At 38.0% G+C, this 24,478-nt stretch overlaps 1 long non-coding RNA gene across 1 annotated transcript; it reads left to right on the top strand.

The window, feature by feature from the left end:
- Nucleotides 1-12,123: 12,123 nt before the first annotated feature.
- Nucleotides 12,124-13,983, top strand: LOC113956070. The gene is made up of 3 exons (XR_003530738.1): nucleotides 12,124-12,304; nucleotides 13,009-13,087; nucleotides 13,692-13,983. It is a non-coding gene; the product is annotated as an uncharacterized LOC113956070 (long non-coding RNA).
- Nucleotides 13,984-24,478: the final 10,495 nt, after the last annotated feature.

The raw sequence follows: 24,478 nt of genomic DNA, 5'->3' as shown, positions 1-24,478 counted from the left end.
AGTACAGTATTAATCTTACATCCTCCCATTTGGCTGAAATGGCAGGAGGGAGAGTCAGGATGCAGTGTGCATAAAATTCATGGTTCTGTTAATCATCAGTTAAAAACAGAAATCAGTTCATCAGAAGGATCAAGCTCATGCTAGGGGTACGCTTCTAAGCATTCTTGAATTAGAGGGTAACACTATATCTGAAACCTTTTAATATGAATTTTCACAGTAATAGTACTAAGGATGGACACACCTTGCACTTCTTTAAGGTTCCTGACCATAAAGATATTTTAATTGCTGCTTTTATTTTTTTTTTTTTTTGCTACAATAGCAGAAACCCATCTATTTCTTGAGGAAATTTAAATGTATGATTTGAAAGTGTCTCAGAAGTACTCTCGTACGTATGTAGTATGTGCTTTGAAAATTAGGAACTTAAAATGTATAACCTGTACTACTTAAGTTTAATGGGCTGTCAGCTGTCCAGTCAGATCCAGTACAAAGTCAGACATGTCTTTAGTCTTCAAAGAACATAATCAAAAAAGTGAATATATTTAGTTATTAGCTAGCAGGTATAAAATAAGTGAAGAAAGAAATAGGACTTTTTGTCTGTCTTGAATTGGGTGACTGGAATTTTAGCTATGTGTCTAAAACAGCTGCATAGTTATTGAGAAATTTACTGAACAGTAAGTGCACATTTGTCTCTATTTAATAAACAAAGTCATCCAAATTCGTAATTTGCTCAGTTTTTAAATTCCCTAAGTTTAAAAAATGTATTTGTATTACCTTTGCATTACTAATTTGTATTACCATCAGAGAAAAAGTTGAGTCTAAATTGAATAACACTTGTAGCCTGTGAGGGCACAATGACTTGGGGTTTCTTTTTCTTCTTAGGGAAGCCTGTTAATAGGAGTTCTATGGGTATAGTTCTCTTGTCTTTAATAATTGTCAGTTATTTTATACAAATAGATTTTGCACTTGCACCAAGAAATTCCTGGCCTTTGCTTTCCTGTAAGTTCACAAACTCTTAGTAGTTATTAAAGTTGTTAAAGGTTATGCATAGATGATAATTATATCTTTTAATAAAAACGTGCTCAGTCACTTATATGTGAACCGTAATATAACAATGATATAGGAACTGGGACAATCCTTGCTGTTTGGTTTATTAGAAGAGAATATGTCTATGTATCACCAGTAGCATCCTGAAGATCAGTTTTATATTAAGTGGATTAAAAAGTACATTACCCACTTTGCTCCTCCCAACACTAAAACTGGTACTAGTGAGGAGGTAAAGATCAAAGTCCTACAATTCTGACATTATCTGGAAGCAGATTACCTGTTAGTGTCAAAATTATTTGGGTCAGTTCTTCAGCTAAACTGACTCTTTTTTTTAGAGATTCTCAAGCAATTGACCTGAAGAATAGCTGCCCTGAGAACTGATGGAGTTGGTAATATGGATGATGGATGACTTGAGTTTCATGGCCAAATTTCTTATCCAGGCATGAAGAAAATAAACTGCTTGTTTCTTATCCTCCCTTCTTCCCTTTCTAGCCAATTTCTGCTATTCAAACTTTAATTTACCTTTTACATTAAATTATTCAGTTGGAGCCTGTTTGTATGTTGTGATATTTTTAAGATCTTAAAGTGTTATTTTTGCAAAATTTTAAAGGCAAAATGTCATGCGTTGTTTTATTTTAGCTGGAATTTTGTATATTGTGCTTATAGCACAAACATAAAGATCCCTAAATTGAAAGTATTTTTAAACAATTAATCAGGTTTGAATTAACTCAGATTAGATGCTTGGGGGAAGGGAGGAACTAATATACGCCAGCTTGTGTCAGAACCATAGGTTTTCATCCTAAAGACTGACATTTAACATCCAGTGTATTGTACCTCAGAAAATATGATGGAAATGGTTTTCCTAGGCCTAATCCTCTATGGACTAAGGGAGTAGTAGTGTTCTTTGTCCTGAGGAAGTAACGATTTTTTCAGACACTACAAGATGTTATTTGCAATGCTATTATAATCTTGATAATCTTGATCCAGTTGTGTTTTGGCCCTGTGGGGTTTGGGTTGGTCAAATTTTAGGATCTCTAGAGAGTTGTTAAACTTATTTTAAAGAGTAGGACCTGATCAAAAATCCTGAGACTGTAGTGGATGATTGTAGGGTGTGGGGTTGTAAATAGTTACAATGTGGATCTTTCTGTAGTAATGATAAACCACTCCATGATTAGCTACAAAAACAAACAAACCAACCTGGTAAATGGAATAGAAAAAAAAAGTGAAGATTTTTTTACTGTGTGTTTTCTGTTTTTTCTTTTCTTTAAAATTAGTACTGTGTGTGTTTGTGCAAAAGTCTAGAGATGCAGTCAAGTCACCTTCAATTTCTGGTGAAATATTAGAATAATTTAAGCACTAAGAAGGTAATGTGGAGTTGCTGAGATTGACTTGGCATAGTTTAATCTAATTTCTTTCTATGTTTGGGTAATGAGCCCTGCAGACAAAAGAGAAGTTTTAAAGTTTATAGTACTTTATGTGATGCTCTCATGAGCCTGTTAGGGAAACTACATATAGGTAAGTTAAAAAATAATTAGAAAAAGCACAGTCTGAGAGTATTTATCTGTGAAATACAAAGATACATAGGGTCTGATTTCCATGGGCCTTTCCTTTCAGTTCAATATTTTTCACTAATAACTTGTAGACTTAGTGATTTTTCTATTCTACTAAAGTACCAGGACTGCTGTTGTAGGAGGAATGTCAGGTACAGACAGAATAGCTGAAGCACAGAAGTGTCCTGAGAGGAATATTATGTGAACTGACAACAATTTAAGTATAAGGTAGTTCCAGCTGAGTTTCTTCTGCACAAATGCAACTTTGAATAACTAGTGAGGTAGATCTGCAGGGAAGAACATTGGGCCACAGGGCGAGCATAAGAGTTGCCTTGACAAATGTCTTTGTAAAATGTAAACCTCTGACTGGAAGCAGAGAACAGGATGCCATCCATCTCTCAGGTAATCCTTGTCTGTTCAGACCTGGTAAGCTCTTTTACAGAACACTGTGTTCAGATTTAGGCAGCACAGTTTAGCTAAATTCTGCCTATTTAAACCGTGTACTATTTACCTTCTCCTTTCTCCTTTTCCTCTCTTTCCTCATACCTACCGCTATGCAAAATCTATGGGTCTGCCTAGTCTAGGGAAAGTGATCCTTGGACCACAGAAAGTCCTCAGAAATTCACTCTTGCAGAACTTTTTGTTAGGAATAAGGCTCATATATACCAGCCAGACTTTGTAAAGTCTTTTTTTCATGAAATGTGAAGCAAAGCACTGGTTTCAAAGATCATTGAATGCATTTGTTCAAAATCTTTGATAAGAAAAAATAGGCAGTAGCTTTGCAATTTGGTTTTTCTTTTCTGCATTAAGAACTTCTATTCCCTGTGTCTCCTTTTCCTATAATATAATGACATGCAATTTTGAGTCTTCATCTTGTCACTGAAAGACAATACCACTGGAATGTGGGTCCTATTGAGATTTTTAGATGCTTTATACAATTACTGAAACAAGTGTGTTTACTGTGCTAGGTCAAAGCATGCAAGAGTATTTGCAACTTCTAGATATGCAGCTTTTCAGCAAGTCTTGGAACAATTTTATCCACCAATTAATGTATCCTGTACTAGGTTGGATACCAAATAAATTATAACCTGTCTACAGCTGCTCTTTATTCAGCAGCTCTCTTGATCTTGGCAGTTCTTTCAGAGCAAGTGGTCTGTATGTCTGTGGCACTTTACAGCTAATGAAGTGTCTAATATCTATATCAGTCTCCACATGGTTTTTGCATGACTCACAACATGGCTGGACTCCAGGTGTAACTTTCTTAAAATAAAATAAAATTTAAAAAAAAATAGTTTCAAGAAATCCTGTAAACTGTGATGGAGAAATAACAAAGTTGACAGCTGAGTGTTCCATTCACATTTGGAGAATGTATAAAGAAGTGGGATTGCTAGAAATGATGCAAATGAAATAATAAATGAGGGAGGATGAAGAGACAGGTTGAAAGGAGAGACTTTCTTTTTGGACTTCTGTTTGACCCAGGTCTGCTTTCTTTGCTCTTGTGTTAGTATCTCTGGCTTCCTGCTAAATTTATGTGACAGATCTGGATTAGAGAAAGGCAAATCTTGCAAGAAAGTGTTTTTAAACTTGAAGTTTAGGGCACTACAGACCAAATCCTGTCTTGAAACTAATACAACGACATTAACATCAAAAACACTGATTTACATAAGCTGTGCATCTGACCTTTTGTTCTTGAGAAACTTGAGAATGATTTACAATTTAATATCATACATAGTTGTTTTTCAAACCAATTTAATTTTAAATGTTTCTGTGATAACGATAACTTGGCTTTCAACTGTCATGAAAGTCCAAACTAAAGCAAAGCATAACATAATCAAAACACATCAAAAATGCAACTCATTTATTAGGTAAATTCTGACTTATCAAGTGTCCTTGAGTTTCTGAGTTGCCTCTGATCTTACATCAAAAATTCTCCTTGTGCCTTCTCTAGCACTCATTATTACTCATTAAGGGTTAAGATTTAAAAAATTGGAAGTAAACGTCAGACTTTTGAAAAACAACAGAATTTTTCTCTTAGAAATCTTTCTTTTCAGGGATCAGCCTTAATTCAAGCTTTGAAAGAGGGCAGATATGAATGGACATCATGGATACAGGCAAGCAAGTTTCAATTACAAAAGCACACAGACAAAACGAAAACTTGCTCATGTTTTTAAACTCAGTTTTCTGTGGAATCCTCCCATCCCTGAGGAAAGCAGTAGATGTGGTGTTTTGAGCTCTGTCACTTAAGACTAAACCCCGTAAGCCTAAAAAAAACCCAGAAGGACAGTTGTACGTCTCTAGTAAAACGTATTTCACTGAAAGTAAACATGCAAAAAAGTCTCCAATGTTATCTCACTGTGAGAAATCCCTAGTTAGAAATCAAATAATGAAGTTGGGAATAAAATGTGACCGATAACTACTGAACCCAAAATGAAAAGAGAAATTCCAAGATATTGCTTCAACTGAAATTACAGCATCTCTGAACATAATGGAGCTTAGCTGTATGCCAAACAGTACAGGTTACTTCTATCCTTTCATTTAGGTGTCAGTAGTAGCAATGGCTTTCTGTATTTGTCTAAAAATAAATTCTGACTTGGATCTCTGTTTAGAGAGGAAATGGATTTTTGGCTCTGTGAAGACATAGGAACATAGAGCTTCAAAAGCCAACCACGTTACAATCTATATAGTAGAGCTATGGGTGGTACCTTGCCTTTCTCCATGGAATTTCCCTGCTCAAAGTACTTGCTCTTTCTGTGGAAGAGGAGTCATGCAGGTTGTGATGCAGAGGCTGACAGGCTGTGCTTACTGGGGGTGAACTAAAGATAGTCCAACAGACTGTAGTGTGCAATGCATATGGTGTGTGGTTACAGGTTGATGAAACTTGAAGGTAGCCTTTTTTTAAGCAAAATTTGAATTCCATTTCTATTTTTGTATTAATCTGAGGTGTATTTTCATGAGTGGTGTTAGTAAAACTTTTATATATTTATATATAAGTATATATCTACCTTCCCACAGATGGATGGTCTTCTGTAAACATGATTTAGTACATAAAATTATCTTATTGAGATTTATATTAGTGAACCAGGACAGGATTATTTATCCTATATGGAGCCTGTGTAATTAATTTCTTGCCTTGAACACCTGTCACAAGTATTTGAAAAAGCTTTATGTATTTATATATAGACCTCCATAAGAAATGGACTTTCCCAGGCATATGTCCATACATGTCTGTATTGTGACAGTCTGTATGCTTTCTATGATTTCTCTATTTTTTGTTGATTTGAATTTTTCCAAGTGTTTCTGTTTGCAGTTTGTGCTGCTGTGGTACTGCTGAACATTATGGGATCCATCCTAGGGTAATGAGGGAACTGGCAGAAGAGCTTGCCAAGCCGCTCTCCATCATCTACCAACAATCCTGGCTCACTGGGGAGGTCCCATATGACTGGAAGTTGGCAAATATCACCCCAATCCATAAAAAAGGCTGCAAGGCTGACCCTGGTAACTACAGGCCTGTCAGCCTGACCTCAGTACCTGGCAGAGTTATGGAGCAGATTATCCTGTGTGAAATCACACAGCACCTACAGGATGGACAAGGGATCAGACCCAGCCAACATGGGTTTAGAAAGGGCAGATCCTGTTTGACCAACCTGATCTCCTTTTATGATCAGGTGACCCACCTGGTGGATGAGGGAAAGGCTGTGGATGTGTCTACCTGGACTTCAGCAAAGCCTTTGACACTGTCTCCCACAGCATACTCCTGGAAAAACTGGCAGCCCATGGCTTGGACAGGGGCACTCTGTGCTGGGTCAGGAACTGGCTGGAGGGCCAGGCCCAGAGAGTGCTGGTGAATGGAGCTGCATCCAGTTGGGAACCAGTCACCAGTGGTGTCCCCCAGGGATCAGTGTTGGGCCCAGTCCTGTTTAATATCTTTATCGATTATTTAGATGAGGGGATTGAGTCCATCATCAGCAAATTTGCAGATGACACCAAGTTGGGAGGGAGTGTCGACCTGCTGAAAGGCAGGAGGGCTCTGCAGAGGGATCTGGATAGACTGGAGAGTTGGGCTGACTCCAATGGAATGAAGTTCAACAAGGCCAAGTGCCGGGTCCTGCACTTTGGCCACAACAACCCCCTGCAGCGCTACAGGCTGGGGACAGAGTGGCTGGAGAGCAGCCAGGTGGAAAGGGACCTGGGGGTGCTGATCAACAGGAGGCTGAACAGGAGCCAGCAGTGTGCCCAGGTGGCCAAGAAGGCCAATGGCATCCTGGCCTGCATCAAGAACAGTGTGGCCAGCAGGAGCAGGGAAGTGATCCTTCCCCTATACTCTGCATTGGTGAGGCCACACCTTGAGTATTGTGTTCAGCTCTGGGCCCCTCAGTTCAGGAAGGATATTGAGGTGCTGGAGCGGGTCCAGAGAAGAGCAACGAGGCTGGTGAAGGGACTGGAGCACAAGTCCTATGAGGAGAGGCTGAGGGAGCTGGGGTTGTTTAGTCTGGAGAAGAGAAGGCTTAGAGGCGACCTCATCACTCTCTTCAACTACCTGAAGGGAGGTTATAGCCAGGTGGGGGTTGGTCTCCTCTCCCAGGCAACCAGCAATAGGACAAGGGGACATGGGTTCAAGCTCTGCCAGGGGAGGTTTAGGTTAGATGTTAGGAAGAAATTCTTTACAGAGAGGGTTATCAGGCATTGGAAAGGCCTACCCAGAGAGGTGGTGGATTCACCATCCCTGGAGGTTTTTAAAAAGAGATTGGACATGGCCCTTAGTGCCATGATATAGTAATTGGAGTTGGATCAGAGGTTGGATTGATGATCTTGGAGGTCTTTTCCAACCCAATCTATTCTATGATTCTATGATTAATATTGCTTGAGTAAGGAACAGAAAGGAGGGTATACTGCTGATGAAAATTATGCTAAATGTGTAATACCTCTAGAGCATAAGGGTGTGCTGCTTTTAAATCAAATATATAAGCATATGTCCTGTATGCCGTAAATGACCTGAAAAGAAGGTGATGGAGGAGGAGTCAAAACTAAATGGCTTTCTGTTTACATCAAGAACTGAAAGGGAAGAGATGTCAGGGAAGCCCAAAATCCACTTCAAAGAAGGTAACTAAGAAGTCATCTATTTTTCAGGCATCTTGGAGTAAATATATTCTGTAGTGGGAACACTAATAAGAATTATGACTGAGATCTGCAGTGACATATTGGGGTTTAAATCACGTGTTGATCATATATAGACGTGACTTGTTAGTCTGTCCCAAATTGAAACAATGCAAGTTTCAGTGAATTATTCTTTCCCTGTTCCATATTCCTCCTCTTACCACCAAAAGACCAATCTCAGGACTTCTGTAACATCTACTGCTGACTTGCTGTCCAAACTGTCATGGTCCTACTTGCAGCCAGAAGCTGCTGGTTTAGTATAAGTTAACTGTACTTCTCTTGTCAGAAGAGATGTCTTGTTTAAAGGTCAGCTCCTCTGCTGGTGCTTACACGTTGATAAGTTAAGCAAGGGAATGCTTTCTAAATGGAGAGCTCTGTTGTCACCTTCCATAAGTGGAGATCAAATCATGGAAGAGCATTTGCATAGCTGTGCTCGGTTGCCTCACCTGGGATGTCAGCCTTTGGTGCTGACTCTGTGGTTTGTGCTCTGTGCTGATTACCTGGACTGATGAAGAACAGTTTTACTTCCATTAGCATCTGTCATCCTTTCGCATGCTGGTGCCAAAAAGTTTATCTTACCTCTAGTCCCCCAGATACCTCCTTCCTCTCAGGAACCTGGATGGAATTTTCCTATGCCCACCCTTTTTTATTCTTTTTTCCCCCCTTCCTTATCTTTCTTTGGCTTCAGCCTATTGTTGAATTACAAAGTCCTTGTTTTTACTAATTGTGTTAAAAAAAAAAAAAAAGACACAGTAAAAGGCAGCTTCCACCCAACTTTGCAACTTCCCTACGGATTAAAATATCTTGCTTTGCTCTTCTCCTGGAAAAGCATTTGCCGCAATAATATGGAAATAGCTCTTTCCAAGGTGCACTGTAAGTGATCCCACTAATAAGTATTGTGATGCAAAAAAAAAAAAGCCCACTAAACTTCTGTTCATGTGCCAAGTGATGCAGTATGCTATTTGTGCTCCAGATGATGGTGGTGTCATTAATATTCCCATTCTGGTGAAAGGAAGGGAAATGTGCTTTAATAGTTTTGTGAATCCTGATGAAGTTTAAAAAGCCTGTGTTCCACTTAGCCTTAATGGGTTGTTTTTGGCAAGATGACACTTGGAAAGAAGAGTGTCTTTAAACTAGTGAGGAGTTAGAAAGCAGGAACTGTCATCCTGAAATGGTGGAAAAACTCATTTATAATACATAAATGTATATATACACTTAAGGTTAATTAAAGAAGCCTTTTCCTTCCTTGATAAAAATGTCACAATCATGTAAAGAACCATCTGCAATTTCATCTTCATCTTGATGGTTTGAGTGAGAAAAGTTATATATTTTGCTCGAGAAGGCAAGAAAAATCATGTTTTTCAAGAGGTCCCAAGCTAGTCTCAAGGGTTGTACCTTAAGTATAAATGGACATAACATTCATTTTTATTTTTCCTCTCTCTTCGTTGATAGGCATTTCCTGCATGCTTTACATGTTAGACTTGTTTTAAATGTCATTCAAGATATTTTCTCATTTATAACTGTTTTCTACAGCTCCTTCAGTAATTCCAGTCTATTGCCTTTTAGCACTTATTGCCTACTAGCAGATGCAACATATTCAGGTCATATGAGTTTATTCAGTACAGAGATGATTTTTGAGTGAGAATGCCCAAGAGAGCAGCTTAATTTTAAAATGAACTGCCAGTAACAGTAGAAAATAAGCTTTTCAGTGAATTGTTTTTTATTTTATTCTCCTAAAATCTTAATTTCTAATTTAAAATTAACTCTATGACCAAAATATTCTATTGCTGCTGTTAGATGACTAACTCAAAAAGTGCATTTTCTACAGTTTCTGCTTTCATGTCACATAATGTAATTATTGCATCCAACAAAGTATGGTAAATGTAAGCTTTGTAATTAATTTACATCAGTTAGAACCAGTGAACTTCCATAAATTTGTTCCTTCAGAGAGTGGACATATGGAGCTAAATGGCTAAATGTATCTAATTTATGGAAGCAATCTTATGGATGACATACCTGAGCTCCAGAAAGGATGGAGTGTTTCAGTCTGGTTGATTTTTACTTTTCTCACCTGAGGAAGTCTCCAAGTGAATTGTTGATTATGTAGCTGCTGAGATGTGGCACCACTCGATTTTCCCTGTCAGATCTTCAGGGGGATGTGAACCTTGTTTGCTGTAAGCAGGGAAACTCTCCAACCCTGCAGAGTTGCTGCTGCAGCAGCAAAATCCTCTTCCCTTTTTTCAGAGAAACTCCCATCAAGAGATCTGGAAAAGAGGGAGGCATGAGCATAGGGTGTGTTAACTGCCTCCAGGGTTCACTTCTCTACTCTGGTCCTCTCCTCATATTTTTTTTTTTTTTTAATAGGGCTGATCAATCAATGTACTCAGGGATTTCCTTTTAAGATTTCTTCTCAGTTATGTCCTCATTAAATATCAGTTGTGTCCATCAGCCCTTGAAATAAACAACCAAGGTATAAATGGAAGGCGTTTGGTGCTAAAACTGCCTGATGCTTTTTCAATACAAGAGTGTTTCAGTTGCTATTTTGCAATCAAACTGCAACTCTCTCAGTGCAAGCTGCTATGCCAGATAGGATTGCCCTTACCTTTTTTAGCCCTTCTTGCTAAACAACAGGCAGAAACTCTTCCTAAAAACAAAACTGGCATACATATGCTTTCATCTGGCTGAAAACTCTGCAGGGCTTTTGCATTATTTTGGCAGTCCTGGTTTGTAGGGAGTCTGTGAGAGATTGGCTCAGGGGGTTTGCTCTTCTGGGAGCTTCCATACTATTTTTTTTGGTTTTAAATTTGGGATTCAGTTGCTTTAGAGATGCAGGAGTCAAAACCTTAAGACTGCTGTCCTGTGGTGAAGCAGACAGCCCTGAAATGGAGGGGGGAGTGTTTGTGTGTGTCTGTGTCTGTTTTAAGGGGTTTTTTTGGTTTTTAGGGTGTGTGTTTTCTTGGAGAGGTGTTTTCTTGTATTGTTATGTGTTGCAGCTTAATTCCAGTCAGCACCTAAGCACCAAACAGCTGCTTGCTCACCTCCACATGTACAGTGGGGAAGAGAATTGGGGGAAAAAATAAACCTTGTCAGTTGAAATATGAGCAGTTCAATAATTGAAACAAAAAAGTATAATGCTAATAATACTAATTAATAGTAACATTAATAATGAAAAGGAGAAAGCAGAAGCAATAAAACTCAAGACAAACAAGGATGCACAACACAGTTGCTCACCACATGCTGACTGATGCCCAGCCTATCCCCAAGGAGTGATCAGCCCCTCCCAGCCAGTTCCCCCCAGTTTGTATATTGGGCATGACATTCTATATTGTGGAATACACCTTTGGCTTGTTTGGGTCATTTGTCCTGGCCATACTCCCTCTCAGCTTCTTGTACACCTCTTTACTGCCAAGGCCAGTGACACTGAAATGTTCCCAATTACAACAACTGAAATATCCGTGTGTTACCAACATTATTCCCATACTGAATCCAAAACATAGCACTGTACCAGCTACTAGGAAGAAAATAAACTGTATCCTAGGTGAAACCAGGATATTATGTTGGTTTTTTGTCTTTCAGCTGCAGCTCTGGAATTGTTGACTGGGGAGCAGGGGAGAAATGGGTGAAAGAAAGTAAGTTCTGGAAGTAGAGTTGCATAACAGGATAGGGGTTGGCCAGGAACCAAAGGAGAGGACTGATAAGGCAACTCAGGCAACAGAAAGGGACGGAAGGAGGAGGACACCAAAATTAAATATTGAAAAATTAAAATGGATTCAAATAAGATCACTGAGACTACAGGGTCTAAGCAAACATCTTAGGTATACTACAGAGCAGAACCTCAGTGTTGCTAATGTAACTCATCTTCCACTAAAATGTTTCTGCTGCCACTCAGCTCCTCATAAAATCCTTTTGCAAACCTTATGAAGGGGCTTTTAGCTGTTTTTAGGGGGAAAAAAAGCTTATTTCTTCATAAACAGATGTCCAGATGTTTTGGATTTACGTAAGTAAATATCAAATACCATTGTAATGGATGTAATAAAAACTCAACTCAGAATAGTTTACCTTATTCTAAACTAGACTAAATTCACCAGCTGATCTACTTTAGGTTTGTTCCCTGGACTTACCTTTTTTCACTGATGCACTGATTACCTGCTTGTGACATGCAGTAAAATGCAAACAGCGCTACAATATTACAAGGAACATGATGCTGTGTTGTACCAGGTGGCCTCTCTGCTGCATTTGGGGCAGTTCCACAGTGCTGTCAAACAGCTTTCTCTGGCTAAACAATGGAACAGGTCTTTAAAAAATAATATTTAATAACTATTATAAATAATTTATTAATATTTGTATATAAACTTACTGGTTTCTGCAGATTTTCTTTGAAGTCTTGGCAGCTGTGTTTGACTGTGGCTCTGAAGGCCAGGCCTTCAGACCTTGGGTGGGTCCCTAGGATGTGATACATGGCTTGAGCCTACTCTTGAGGTTCTCCAGTGATCTGCTGGTTAGAGGCACAGCCCATCTACCTGCATATTCTGGAGCTGAAATGTCCACCTCTGGAGGTTGTTGTCACTTTTAAATCCTTTATGAAAAAATAAAATAGTTGTGGGGTGGAACTGGAGTCATTGCAAAGATTAGGGTTGTTTCCCAGTGTTGCACTGTAAAACATGATTTGTGATGTTTTAAGAATAAAATAATATGCTAGAAGGGCTTTAATTTCTCTTTGTGTCTGTTGCTACTGTCAATTATCAGCCTCTGGGGTTACATAGGTATAACAGAGCAGAGTCCAAACAAGAAAAAACAGGGAGCACATTCTCTCACAATAAACATACTGTACTTCCATGAATTATGTACATTCTCAAGGTCACCATGACATTGAGCACAAGTGAAAGCAAAGTATGTTCCAGAAGCCTGTAACACTTAAGCAGAATTCTTTTTCTTCTTGGTCAAACAGCGCTGATGCTAAAACACTGTCTAAAAGTCAGACATGAGTTTTTGCCCCAGATGAGTTCCTGGAAATTGCTGTGAAATAAGTTTGGATAACAAAGGCCTGCAGGTCTTGTAATATAATTAAAATGTAACTGTTCCAAGTATTAAAAGTTATTTCAATAATAAAGGCAAATTCTACCTCCCTCAATAAATCAAGGCTGAAAAGAATTTGAAAAATTTTGAAAACTCTTGCAGAAATGTTCTCGAAAAGAATCTAGAGTTTCTCCTGTTCTTGCACTTCTTCCTTCTACAAAGTAATTTCTATTTTGTTTTATAGGAGGTTCAATGAATTTCGGATATGTACAATAGAAGAAGAAACAATGTGATGAGAAGTCTACCTCTTTAACTCTTGAAAAGTAAGATAATTATAACTGCTGTTAGGATACAGTTACAGCTCCACTTCAATAGTGAAAACTAAGTAAGTTGGTTTTATCTTTGTTAAAATTGCAGTGTTCTTCCCCCCTCCCCCAGCATCCCATTTCACTTTTTTTAGAGTCCTTTTTCAGTAGAAACCCTGAAGAACTGCCAATTTGGCTTCAGTTGTGAGTGATAATTACAGATAACTGGGTTATGATCTTGGCTGAGACAAACTGGAAATGGCACTAACATCTTACAAATACCTACTGTTTAGTGGCTTTTGAGATGCTTAAGCAAAAACCCAGCTATGTATTTTGAATGCAAGCAATGAATTAGCCATTTTTAAAAATATGAAGCATCAAGTCATTAATACAAAAATAAAGCACCCTCAGTCTTAAAACTACTAATTACAGGTAACGTGAGAATCAGTGTATAATTTCGTAGTTTAATAAGTATCAGATGGTCAAAATGGAAGGAATTCATGAATTCTTAGCAAATAATTCTCCATATAATTCTGATGTTTTTCATTTCTTACACTATAGTATTGTACTAATAAGCTTACTAAACTCAGACTAATGATGAATTTTCAAACCCTTGTTACAGATCATTGAATGTATCTGAAAGGTCATTGCATCACTGGACAGAAAGCTCTGTAAGGGAGAGTGCATATGATATTTTCTAGGTCTGCCCTTAGCTATCCCAGCTGGATCCAGCAAGAGGAGGTGGGATAGTTACTCGGAACTTGCAAAATTGTGCAACATACTGTTATATTTTAAAACTGTTTTGGAACTTGGGGGTCATATGATGTTCCTGGTGTATAATAAGGATAAAGACAGTAACAGTTACTCATTCTCCATGTTTTTCTACAATCAGAGCTGACTGCTTTTCTGACTGATGACTGCTTTTCTTCAAGAGAATTTGGAAATATCCCTTTCTTTCAGGATAAACTTGCAGTTTCAGGGAAGAGACAGAGGTGGCTGTGCTACAAAGAGGTTTTTGGATTCTAGGAAACATGGTCAGATACCTTAATACAGGATCAGGTATTGATGGAGTGACTGTTTTCTCCTCTAGAGGATTAAAGGAGGACACATCCATTGCAGGTCATTGTCCATATGGGTTTTGGATATTCCCCTGCCTCTATCCTGCAGCATTTTACACTTAGCAGTCCAAACTTTGATTGAATTGGCTGAACTGCTGTCTCCCAACACACTTCTAAACGTTTTGTTCTCTATACTAATGCACCTCAGAGAAGCTCATCCCTTCTCAGGATGATGCAAACCCATCCATCTCACTGTTAGGTGTTTCCAGTCAATGTGTGTGATTCCTTTCCTTATATTTTCCCTGGTTAACTCCACCATTCAACATGTTGCATGTTCCTTTATCTAGGTGCTCTCTGGGTTCCTCCTGAGCAGTGTGACTAAGCCCTGCTTGCTCAGCCTGCCACCACCTGCCAAAATCTCTCAAGTGTTCTGTAGCTCATCTCCCATCTTCTTGTGCTTCCCGAAATCTGTTGAATGGTAGGATCTTTCACTTGCTCCTCACCCTCAGTTTGAAGCAGAGGTCCATGAGCTGGAGAAAGCAAATGCATAGTGTAGGTGTTTGATGGGAAAAAAAGAAACAAAAAAACCCAAGTAGAATAAAATATCAATGATTAATGGATATCTAAGGATTGGAGTCCACTTCTGACTCCAGGCAGCTACTGACTAATCGTTTCAAGCACATCCTGGAACCAGTACCTTAGATGATGAGTGGCTGTTTACCAAATACCTAGTGTCTTTTCTTTCCTTTTTCTTCTGTACCAGTGTGTTCTGGGATATGAGCCTTTCTGTCTGTCCCGGTGTGTTAGATCATATCTCCTTAGCACACTGGATTTCATATTTCACAAAGTGGTTGAGGTTGGAAGATGTCTCTGGAGATCATCTGGTTTCATGCCTTGCTCAGTGCAGAAGCATCTAGAGCAAGTTGTTCAGAGCTGCCCTGTTATATTTTGGATCTCTCCACAGGCTGAGACTCTGCAACCTCTTTGAGTAATGTAGTCCAGCATTTAACTACCCCAACAGTTTTGGAAAAAAAAAAAAAAAAGGCAAGCGAATATCATAATAAAACTAATTAAAAAATTAATGAGTTAAAGTAGGACTTTTTGTAGAACTAAATTCCTATAATTCAGTTTTTGCCTTGTGCACTGTCACTGCGCCCTGCTGAGAAGTCTGTCTCTGTTGTCTTTGCTCAGACCTGTAAGTATTTACGCACTATGATAAGATTTCCCCAAAGGTTGCTCTTGCCCAGGGAAAATAGTCCTATCTCTCTCAGCCTGTTCTCCTGTATCAGATACTTCAAGCCTTTAATTGCCTTAATGGCCCATCTTGTTGGTTCCTCTGCACTATGTGCATGTCTCTCTTGTACTGGGGTGCCCAGCACTGGTGCCAGCAGTCCAGATGTGTCTCCTCAGCTGAGTATAGGACAGTTCAGCCAAATTAGTTTCCCTCACTATCTGTTTACCTAATCAAAACTTCGTCAGTTCATTGGAGCTATAATGAGGCATTTGAGCAAACTGACCTGGGTTAGGGCACCTATCTCTGAATTTGGGTGGCTGAGAAACATGCAGTTCTGCTGCAGCCTTGGTAGAAAAGTAGAGAAAGCAGTGAGGGTGAGGATGTTCTGGCTCAGGAAGCTGGGCCTTAGGGAGAAATAAATCTGTGCTGGGTCTGTACAGGATAGTTACACTACTGAGTATTTTTTCTGTAATGTTCCATAGGTACCCAATAAAAACAGAAAATAAAAAAAATTAGTTTAAACCTTTTTAATAAGCTAGAAAGTATAAATTGAATATCCTGTGGTTTATGACTATATTAAATGCAATTATATAGCATTACCTGCAACATCAAATGCAACCATAAAAAGCACTTTAAGCATCTCCACAGCAATAAAGGTATCTAATGTGTAAGAGAGTGAATAGTAATCAGCACATCACCTATGGACCAAGGTCTTTGGTAGTCAATGACCTTTTAGCTGGAATATGTAGAAATACTTAACTGTGTTAGTTTTTAGTCTTTTCATAAAACCTCATAGGCTGTACTGAATTCCCACAATTAACTGCCATCTCCAGAGTATAACTAAATTACTCTGTACTTAACTGAGCTAAATAACACATTTGTTTATCCAGATTTACTCTTCCGGTCCTCTCCCATTATGCCCTTTTCTATTTCAAAAGCAAACAGTTCTCCCTTGCCATTTTTTAGGAAGATAAAACTGAACCCAGGCAATCACTCCACTACTATGTTGAACTTTGGTTCTGCTGGTAGGTACATAACCTGTTTAAATAAGACTCATATACTTGGATTACTAGTTCCATAAACCTTCTATGTAGAACTACTTTAAAATGCTGTTAAGGCATTTTTCAATTTTATAATTGAGATGGCAAGTGAACTTTCTTGTGCAGATAGCAAAAATACTCATTTGTTGGACTAAGAAGTAAGAAACCTATAAATGTAATTAATTTACAGAGTCACTGGGTATACAATTTGGAATTTTAAGCAGAGTAAGACTTTATACAGTGCACAGCTCAAAAGTGGTTCTTCTGTTTCTCTTTTTTTTTGTCTGTGCCTGAAGCAGGTAGAAGACAAATTCTCTCTCTATATATATATATTAATTTTACTGTAGAATAAGCTACTAATTTTGTATTCAGCAAATACACTGGATGGGATGTAATCAAATTCAGCTTTTGGAGCCAAATGACTGCTGTTGCATACTGAGGTATTTGTGCCTTCTCTAATTCTCTGAAGCATTTCAATGTTTCCCATTCTTCATAGACTTAATTCTCTTTGGGAATCTGTAATAAACATGCAGTGTCTGTACTAAGCCCTGCTAAGGTAAAACTGTCAAAGCGTATTACCATTCCCAATTTCTGTGTTTCAATTTGAATACATCTTTATTTCATATACAATCAATATTCAATATTTTCACATGCAAAGAAGTGTTAACTAGCTTGCAAAATCCTATATTTTGTTTACTTGTGGCTGGTGGTTATGATTTATACACCCCAAATCCAATCCCTTCATAAAATAAAAAAAATCTCAAGAAACAGCTTAGTTCTCCAGCTGTATAAATTAAACAAAATGCAGCTGACCTAAACCTTTGCATCAGGGGGGCTCTCTCCTCTCCTCTGTCTCGCATTTCTTGTGTCTCATGGTTGGTGATGTTTTAGGTCAAGCTTGGGAAGAAAGCCTGAGTTGAAATGAGCCATTGGTTGTGGAAATGTAATGTAAATTCACACCACTTCACTGAAGAAACTGCCCAGTGCCTGAAAGCAATATTCACTTCATCACCTCCAGTGTTCTCTTTTTGCTTGTGCACTAAGAATACTGACATTTTACTCTTTATCCACAAAATATATTTCCCTGACTAGGTTTCCAGCAAACTATTTTTCTTAAACACTGCATAAAGCTTTTGGTTTAGTCAGGTAAACCTTTGTTATGTCTGATACTTATTTTCTTGCTGAAGAACTTAGATATGAAATTTGCTGAAGGAAGAAAACTATTGCATCCGTTGTCACCTCTGCTTATGCCTTCCAGTCTCCTGTTGTGTGTTGCACAGCATTATCATAATGCACATTGAACATGACTCTTCTCTTATGTATGGAAACCTTAACTCCAGCGAGATGCATTCATTATTGGCACAGGAAAGGTCAGACAGTTGCATAAAACAATGTTATTTTTTCAAGAGTATGCATTGAGGAAGTTTTTCCAAGTACATTATTGTCATTTGTTTCATTACTGGAGCCCTTAGAATACCAGCAAAATGCAGCTGACTTTCTGTGGAAAGCCTGGAAAAATTGTTACGTGAAATACCTGTAAATTGTTTCTGTCTTTCTCAGTCAGTGTCTTTATTCTGTAGCCCAGGGGTGGTGTTTAACTATTGAGATGATATGGTAGTAGTTGTTTTAGAGAATAAGCAGTTGAATTCCTTCAGTCATAGGCATAGTCAAATTCAAGTCATGTAACAATGGGCTGTGTTCTTGGTTTGGAAGCCTGTGCTAAGTTATACTGGAGAAAAATTAACTGTCTTTCAGCTACATACTGTAGTTATTTTTGGCACGTACAAAATTTGTCTGTGAGAAACCGTGAGAACGACTTTGATGTTAGTACTGGTATCACTTCAATCTGCATTTATCTTCCAGAATATATACATATATAATTGTCAAAAAAGACAAATTTATTTGAATAGACAGCAAGGTACAATTAGTGAAGTATCTTAGTTAAGTAAATTATATATATTAGTTAAGTAACTTTTCATTGCAGAAGTAGAACAGGTCGTGTGAATTTCCTGATGTGAAAAAAAGCACAAAGCTAACTAAGCAGGTAAAACTAAATAATGAAATATTGATATGGCTTGAAGTTAATCTAAAACAAACTTCATACAATCATGGAATGGTTTGGTTTGGAAGGGACCTTTAATGGTCCAACACCCCTGCAATGAGCAGGGACTAGATCAACAAGATCAGGCTGTTTAGAGCTTCGTCCAACTTGATCTTACATTTTTCCAGGGGCAGAAATCCCTCTCTGGGCAACCTGCACCAGGGCTTTGCCACCTTTGTTTTAAAAAAACTTCTTCCTTATCTGTAATCTTAAGTCAGTGCTCCTTCAGTTTAAGACTTATCTCTTCAGGCCCTGCTAAAATGTTTGTCCCCGTCTTTCTTATAGGCCCCCTTAATTACTTAAGATCTCTCCAGACCCTTCTCTTCTCTGGACTGAACCCCCTTCTTTCAGCTTGTCCTCACTGGAATTGAACATTTCTCCCTTCTTTCCATTTCTCATGCTATGGACAATAAATGAAAGTTCCTGTTAGAAAAGCTCTCAAAAGCTCTCTCTTCAAAGCTGTTTAAAAAAAAACATTAGGTGAGATTCCTCTTTCCTCATGCAGCTTGTCTCCTGCTAGGAGAGCAGTGATTCTCCCCATGGTTTCCTCTCCACTCTGATGATTCCACTAACCAGAGGAGACATGCCAAAAAAGTTTTGGGGATTTCCAGCAATATTGTGATTTGGTTCTTGCTGTTTCATAGGCTGACCAAACTCTACACAGTTTTAAAACCAGTGTAATGAAGAGTTGTACAAATGTATTGTTTAATTCTTGTGTTGCTCTTGCTCATCTGTGCCTGTGGGATCACTGCAACTTCTCCGGGAAACTGAGCGATCGGATTGATTGTATCCGTGGTGGTGGTTTCCAAAAATACTTTCTGATTGATTGATTTAATTGCAAGTGATTAGAGTTAGGATGTCCATTTAAAGTGTGAAAAGACAGTTTATAGCTTAATCACTTTTTAAAACACATCTTAATTAGGAAGTGACTATTCCTGTCAGCAGTGTTGTTTTTAATTACAAACAACCTCATGTGTTTGTATTTTTTATAGGTATTACAAATTATGGTATGCAAGGCATAGCAGGCACAAAATGGAAACAAATGTAATGTAGGTGTTAGGTTTTACTCTACCAAATTCAGATTCACTGTGAACAAAATAAGCTTTTCATGGAGAAGGTGAAGGAAGGATGTAATTTGTGTTGGTTTTTGGTTGCGGAGTTTTTTGTTTGTTTAGGTTTTTCTTTTTGTTTTTTTGTTTGTTTGTTTTCTTTTAAACCTGCAGATGTGTGAACTTCTCTGTTTTATCCAATTTCATACTTGAAGTTATAAGGCAAATTTGATGTGAGTATACTTATTTAATGACAATATATGATGTAAGGATGAGTACTTAGATATGAATGTAGTGGATGATGTCCCTACCCATGACAGGGAGGTTGGAACTAGATGATCTTTAAGGTCCCTTCCAACCCAAACCAACCTACAATACATTCATGTTAAAAGGAAGGTGTTTAGCAGATCATGGCAGTAGTACAGGGGAGTGGAAATCTGGGCTCTGTTCCAGTGTCCTTCCTCTTCTGCATCTCTACCCTTTGGCAAACTACATATGAGTGGCTAAGCCTCCTCTTTCTGTAAGACTGTAGAGGGGAGGAAGGTAAAAGGGAAGGCACAGTGGAAAAGACTGAAGCAGAGAAGGGTATCTGAACTGGCCCTATGGGGTAATTGCTGTTGGAATTTTGATTTTCTTACTTGTACAAGAAGAAAGTAATTATTTATGGTCAAATCTAGGCAATAAAATAATAGCCACTAATTTATTAGAGGCTAGTTATATTAGTTAATGCTATGAAGGTTTAGATGGAATAGGTGGAATGCCATTCAATCCTGACAATTTTTAATAGTAATAAGTTTGGGGTTTTTTTGTAGGGGATCTATTCTATGCCCTGTACTTAGTATTGTAGATATTTGGGAGAATTGCTGAGGTATCATCTTGTCAGATTTCAGGTGTCTTTATTCAAAGGATGTTTTCAATATTAAGGATATTTTCAACATCAAAAATCTCCTTATATTGCAGATGGTATTGCTTGCCTATTAGCTTATAGTCCTTACTCGTTAAAAAAAAAAAAAAAAAAAAGGAAAAAGAAAAAAATCTGCCCCATAACCTTTTCTTTAATTTTAAGATGACTAGCATATGCTATCTTTCCTAAGGCGAAGTAAGTGTACAAAGAAGATAAGAGGCTTTAGTTTTACATCTAGAAAAATCGGGAAACAAAAACTCCTCCCAGTGGGGGAGCAAGGTATAAAGCTGACCTCATCTAATTTATCTGAAGGTATGATTGAAGCCTTTTTTGTTAGATGGCTCTTTCCCGTCACAATGTGCTCTTTTTACCTTTCCTTGATTTATCTTACATCTCTGTTATCCCAAGGTGAAAATGGGGAATTTATCTTCTACTGAAGACAACTTTTTAAAAAGAGTCTGAATCACTAAGGCCAAGCCCAGAAGCAACTGGAGGCAATTAGGAACACTTTCTTTAAAACTCGCACCCAACTTACACATGCTTAACTTGGGAGATCAGAGAGAAATATAGCTAGAGGACAGCGGGACTAATAGCTACCAGATCTAACAAACCATAAAGGTGTTCACCGGAGAATTGTGGCAATATTGACTGTGTGTTCATTAAGGACATGACTGCCACATGATGAAAGCATTACTCTGCTGGGAGACATTTTACTACTTAAAGTGGCAGATAAAGTTACTCACTGCTTTCTCCTGTTGGTAAAAAAAAAAAAAAATTAGAAAAAGTGCAAAACTTGTGGGACTGAAAGTATTCCTGGGATGATGTTTTCAGCGGTCTCCTGCCATGCTCTACGAAGAAGTTTAATCACCACTTCCAGAGCTTGAAATCTATCAAGATTAATAAGTAGTAATGTCACTCCTTTCATTCTTGATGACTAACAGTAACAGCCTCTTATATTTAATGTATCTGAAACAGAATTTGGTGTCATTACAGCCATGAGAAGTAAATCACCTTTCAGTGAGACTAATTTTCTGAATTTCGCTGTTTCTTTTTCACTCTTTTCTGCTTGCTTCTCTTTCAATGATATTGTTTCCACATCAGAGATATCGTGTCTTTTAATCTTTTAACAATGTATTCCATTTGTTTGTTTCTTTTTTCTTTTAGTGGCTGTGGTTTACAACCTTAGAGATCTTTTCCAATATTAAAGATCAAGTCCAACTGTTAATCCAGCACTATTGTGTTCACCACTGTCCCTAGGTATGACATCCAAATGTCTTAAATACCTTCAGGGATGGTGACTGCACCACTTCTCTGGGCAACCTGTTCTGATCCCTGACAACCACTTTGATGAGGATTATTTCCCTAATATCCAATCTAATTGTCCCTGTTCTTCCATTCTGGCACATGCAACAAAGTGCATGAAATCTTTAAATGAATTACAAACAAATCAGGTGGCTTTGAAGTTTGTGTTAATTGATTTTAAGTTTTCAGTGCTCTTTGTGTCTTTAAGCTATTCTGTAAAGTGGAGAAGCAGAACAGACTTGAGATGTTACAGGGCACCCTGAGTGAGGGGATTCAGTAGCTCCACTTGTTTATTATGGCACTGATACAAAGTAATCTGGAGGTCATTTTTACTTTATTTATAACATTTATTTATAACATACTTTTGTGACTGGAATATAACAATCCTCTGAGGAGAAAAAAACACTCCATTATTCTTTTTGCTTTCTCATACAAGCAGAGAGAGCAATTCCACAGTTAAATACACATATTTGTACTTTGAGCCTTGAATGCTCTGACTTAATGCTCTGAGAGTCAGCTTTGTCACTCATGTTTTCATGGTTTCATTTAGCAACAGTGAAAATATGTCCACCAGCTAAATGAATTCATTAGTTCTCTGAATATTTAGAGCCAAGCAAAAGTCCAGGCAAATGACTGTAGGCTCAGCAAGATCACCAACCTTCCTTTTGTTGTATTATTTTCATATGTTTTTTGCCCGTTTCCCAGTTCAGACTGTTGAAAACTTCAGAGTGAAAGTTAAAAAGTGTGAGGATTGTCTACATCTGTTTGAGTTTGCTGTGAATTAAGATCTTACAGCTGTGCCTAGTCCTCAAAACACAATTCTCTTGGTTTAATCAAGTGAATTGAAATTTTCCCTCAAAGGTGTAGGAATGCCAATGTTGCTCATTCACATATGGCAACCATAACTAAACCAATATTCACATTTATATGAAATCACTGAAGGCAATACATAATGCTATATGAAAAATATTAAGTTGCATGTCCACTGTACATGAACAAGCTGCTTAATACTGCATTCACAAGGTGTCTGGTATTTTATAATAATTTACAATAGCTGTAGGGTGGGTTAAAATATAGTTTAAAAGTAGAAAAAAAATCATCCTTTCTGCTACGAGGTATTGCAAGCTTTATTCTTTTCAAAAAACCAACATTTTTAAAGCATCTGTAGAAATAAAGGAAGCTTGCTATGATAGGTATCTGTATTAAAATACATTGCACATTTTAAAGGAAAAGAAACAACAGTTTTATACTACATGGCAAGAGGAAAGAAGTTCAGTACAACTAAATGCTGCAATCTGGATGTGCTACCAGGTGATGCTGAAGGGCAGTTTACTTGATTGAAGTTGTGGACTTGTCACTTGACTGAGAATTTGGAAATTACCTACATATTGGGCAAGGTAGTATCTCTGGTTTCTTGAGATTATAAGGGAGGTTTTCTGGTTCATAGGTAAAGGTTCAGCCTGTCTGCACTGCAAGAGTGAGAGATAAATGGAAAACCCAATGATTGAATGTATGAAATGGTGGTGTGGTTTGGTTTGGTTTGGTTTTTTGTTTGTTTTTGTTTGGTTGGTTTTGGTTTTTTGTTTGTTTGGGTGGGGTTTTTTTGGGTTTGTTTGGTTGGGTTTTTTTGTTGTTGTTGTTGTATCCTTTTTAAATAAGCTTTTTTTATTTTTTTGAGAAACCAATCTTTGACTGATTCTGTAATGTTTATAGGGTCCTCCTTGCCCAAAAAGAGGTGGAAAAAGCTTTCAGTTCTATTTCCTATTTGGCTAGTTAGCCAGTTAAATAATATCAGAGTAGTTAAGAGGTGTGAGTTAAAGCACTGTAACTCTGAGCCAGGACCAAACATGACAGCCTAGCTCAAGTGAAAGGTAACATATACTTGCTGCCTTTAGCAGCAGAGCATAAAAACAGCATGAAAAAGAGCTGAAAGATTTTCAGAGGGTCATTCCCCACCCCTGACACTGAACTTGTCTGTCTTATGTCTTTTAACCTCAGTAGCTGGTTTTGTTTCTGTTGTTGTTGGTTTTTGTTTGTTTTTTTTCCTGTCCCTATTAGTTTTTCATCTTTTCTGTCTACTTCTATAAGTAAAAGTATGCCTTCTACATATGCTCAAATCAACAGTGCTGTGTTTTGGTCTTTTAAACCAACCAACAAACAAAACCAAAAAACCTAAACCAACAAAAAAACCCCAAAAAACAAACAAACAGAAAAACAACAAAAAGAAGGAAAAAAAAAGGAGAAGCAAAGGTATGGGAGGGTAAGTGCCATGCAGTGGAAGAGTGTGGAGCCACCACTAATCCATGCTGTGCACACTGTATGCTTGAGAGAGCCTGGGAGATTGGTGAACAGCAGAATGAAGATGAGGAAAAACCCAACTTGCTTGCCAATGGTGTAATTAAGTGCTATTTATCCTTTTTACGATATTTTCATTGGCAGTGCTTCATTAGGGATTTATGGCCATCTGTCTTACAGATTTATTGTATATATTGTGGATTTTGCGATTTAAAATTGCTTTGGAGCTAGAACGAATCCCTCTGCTGTGCATATCCCAACACCTGAGGATAAGAAAAGTTTCATGAACCTGCTTACAGCACTTCACAAAATACTGTCTGGGCTGATGTCATACTGATAGTCAGTAAACTGAGCCAGAAATGTGGTAACACTCAATGCCATTCTGATGTGCCTATTTTAGCAGCACGGAGAAGAGAGACCCTTTGC

This window comes from Corapipo altera, unplaced genomic scaffold, assembly GCF_003945725.1.
Source record: "Corapipo altera isolate COAL_440 unplaced genomic scaffold, ASM394572v1 212, whole genome shotgun sequence".
NCBI lineage: Eukaryota > Metazoa > Chordata > Aves > Passeriformes > Pipridae > Corapipo > Corapipo altera.
This window is presented reverse-complemented; position numbering and strand designations above follow the sequence as displayed.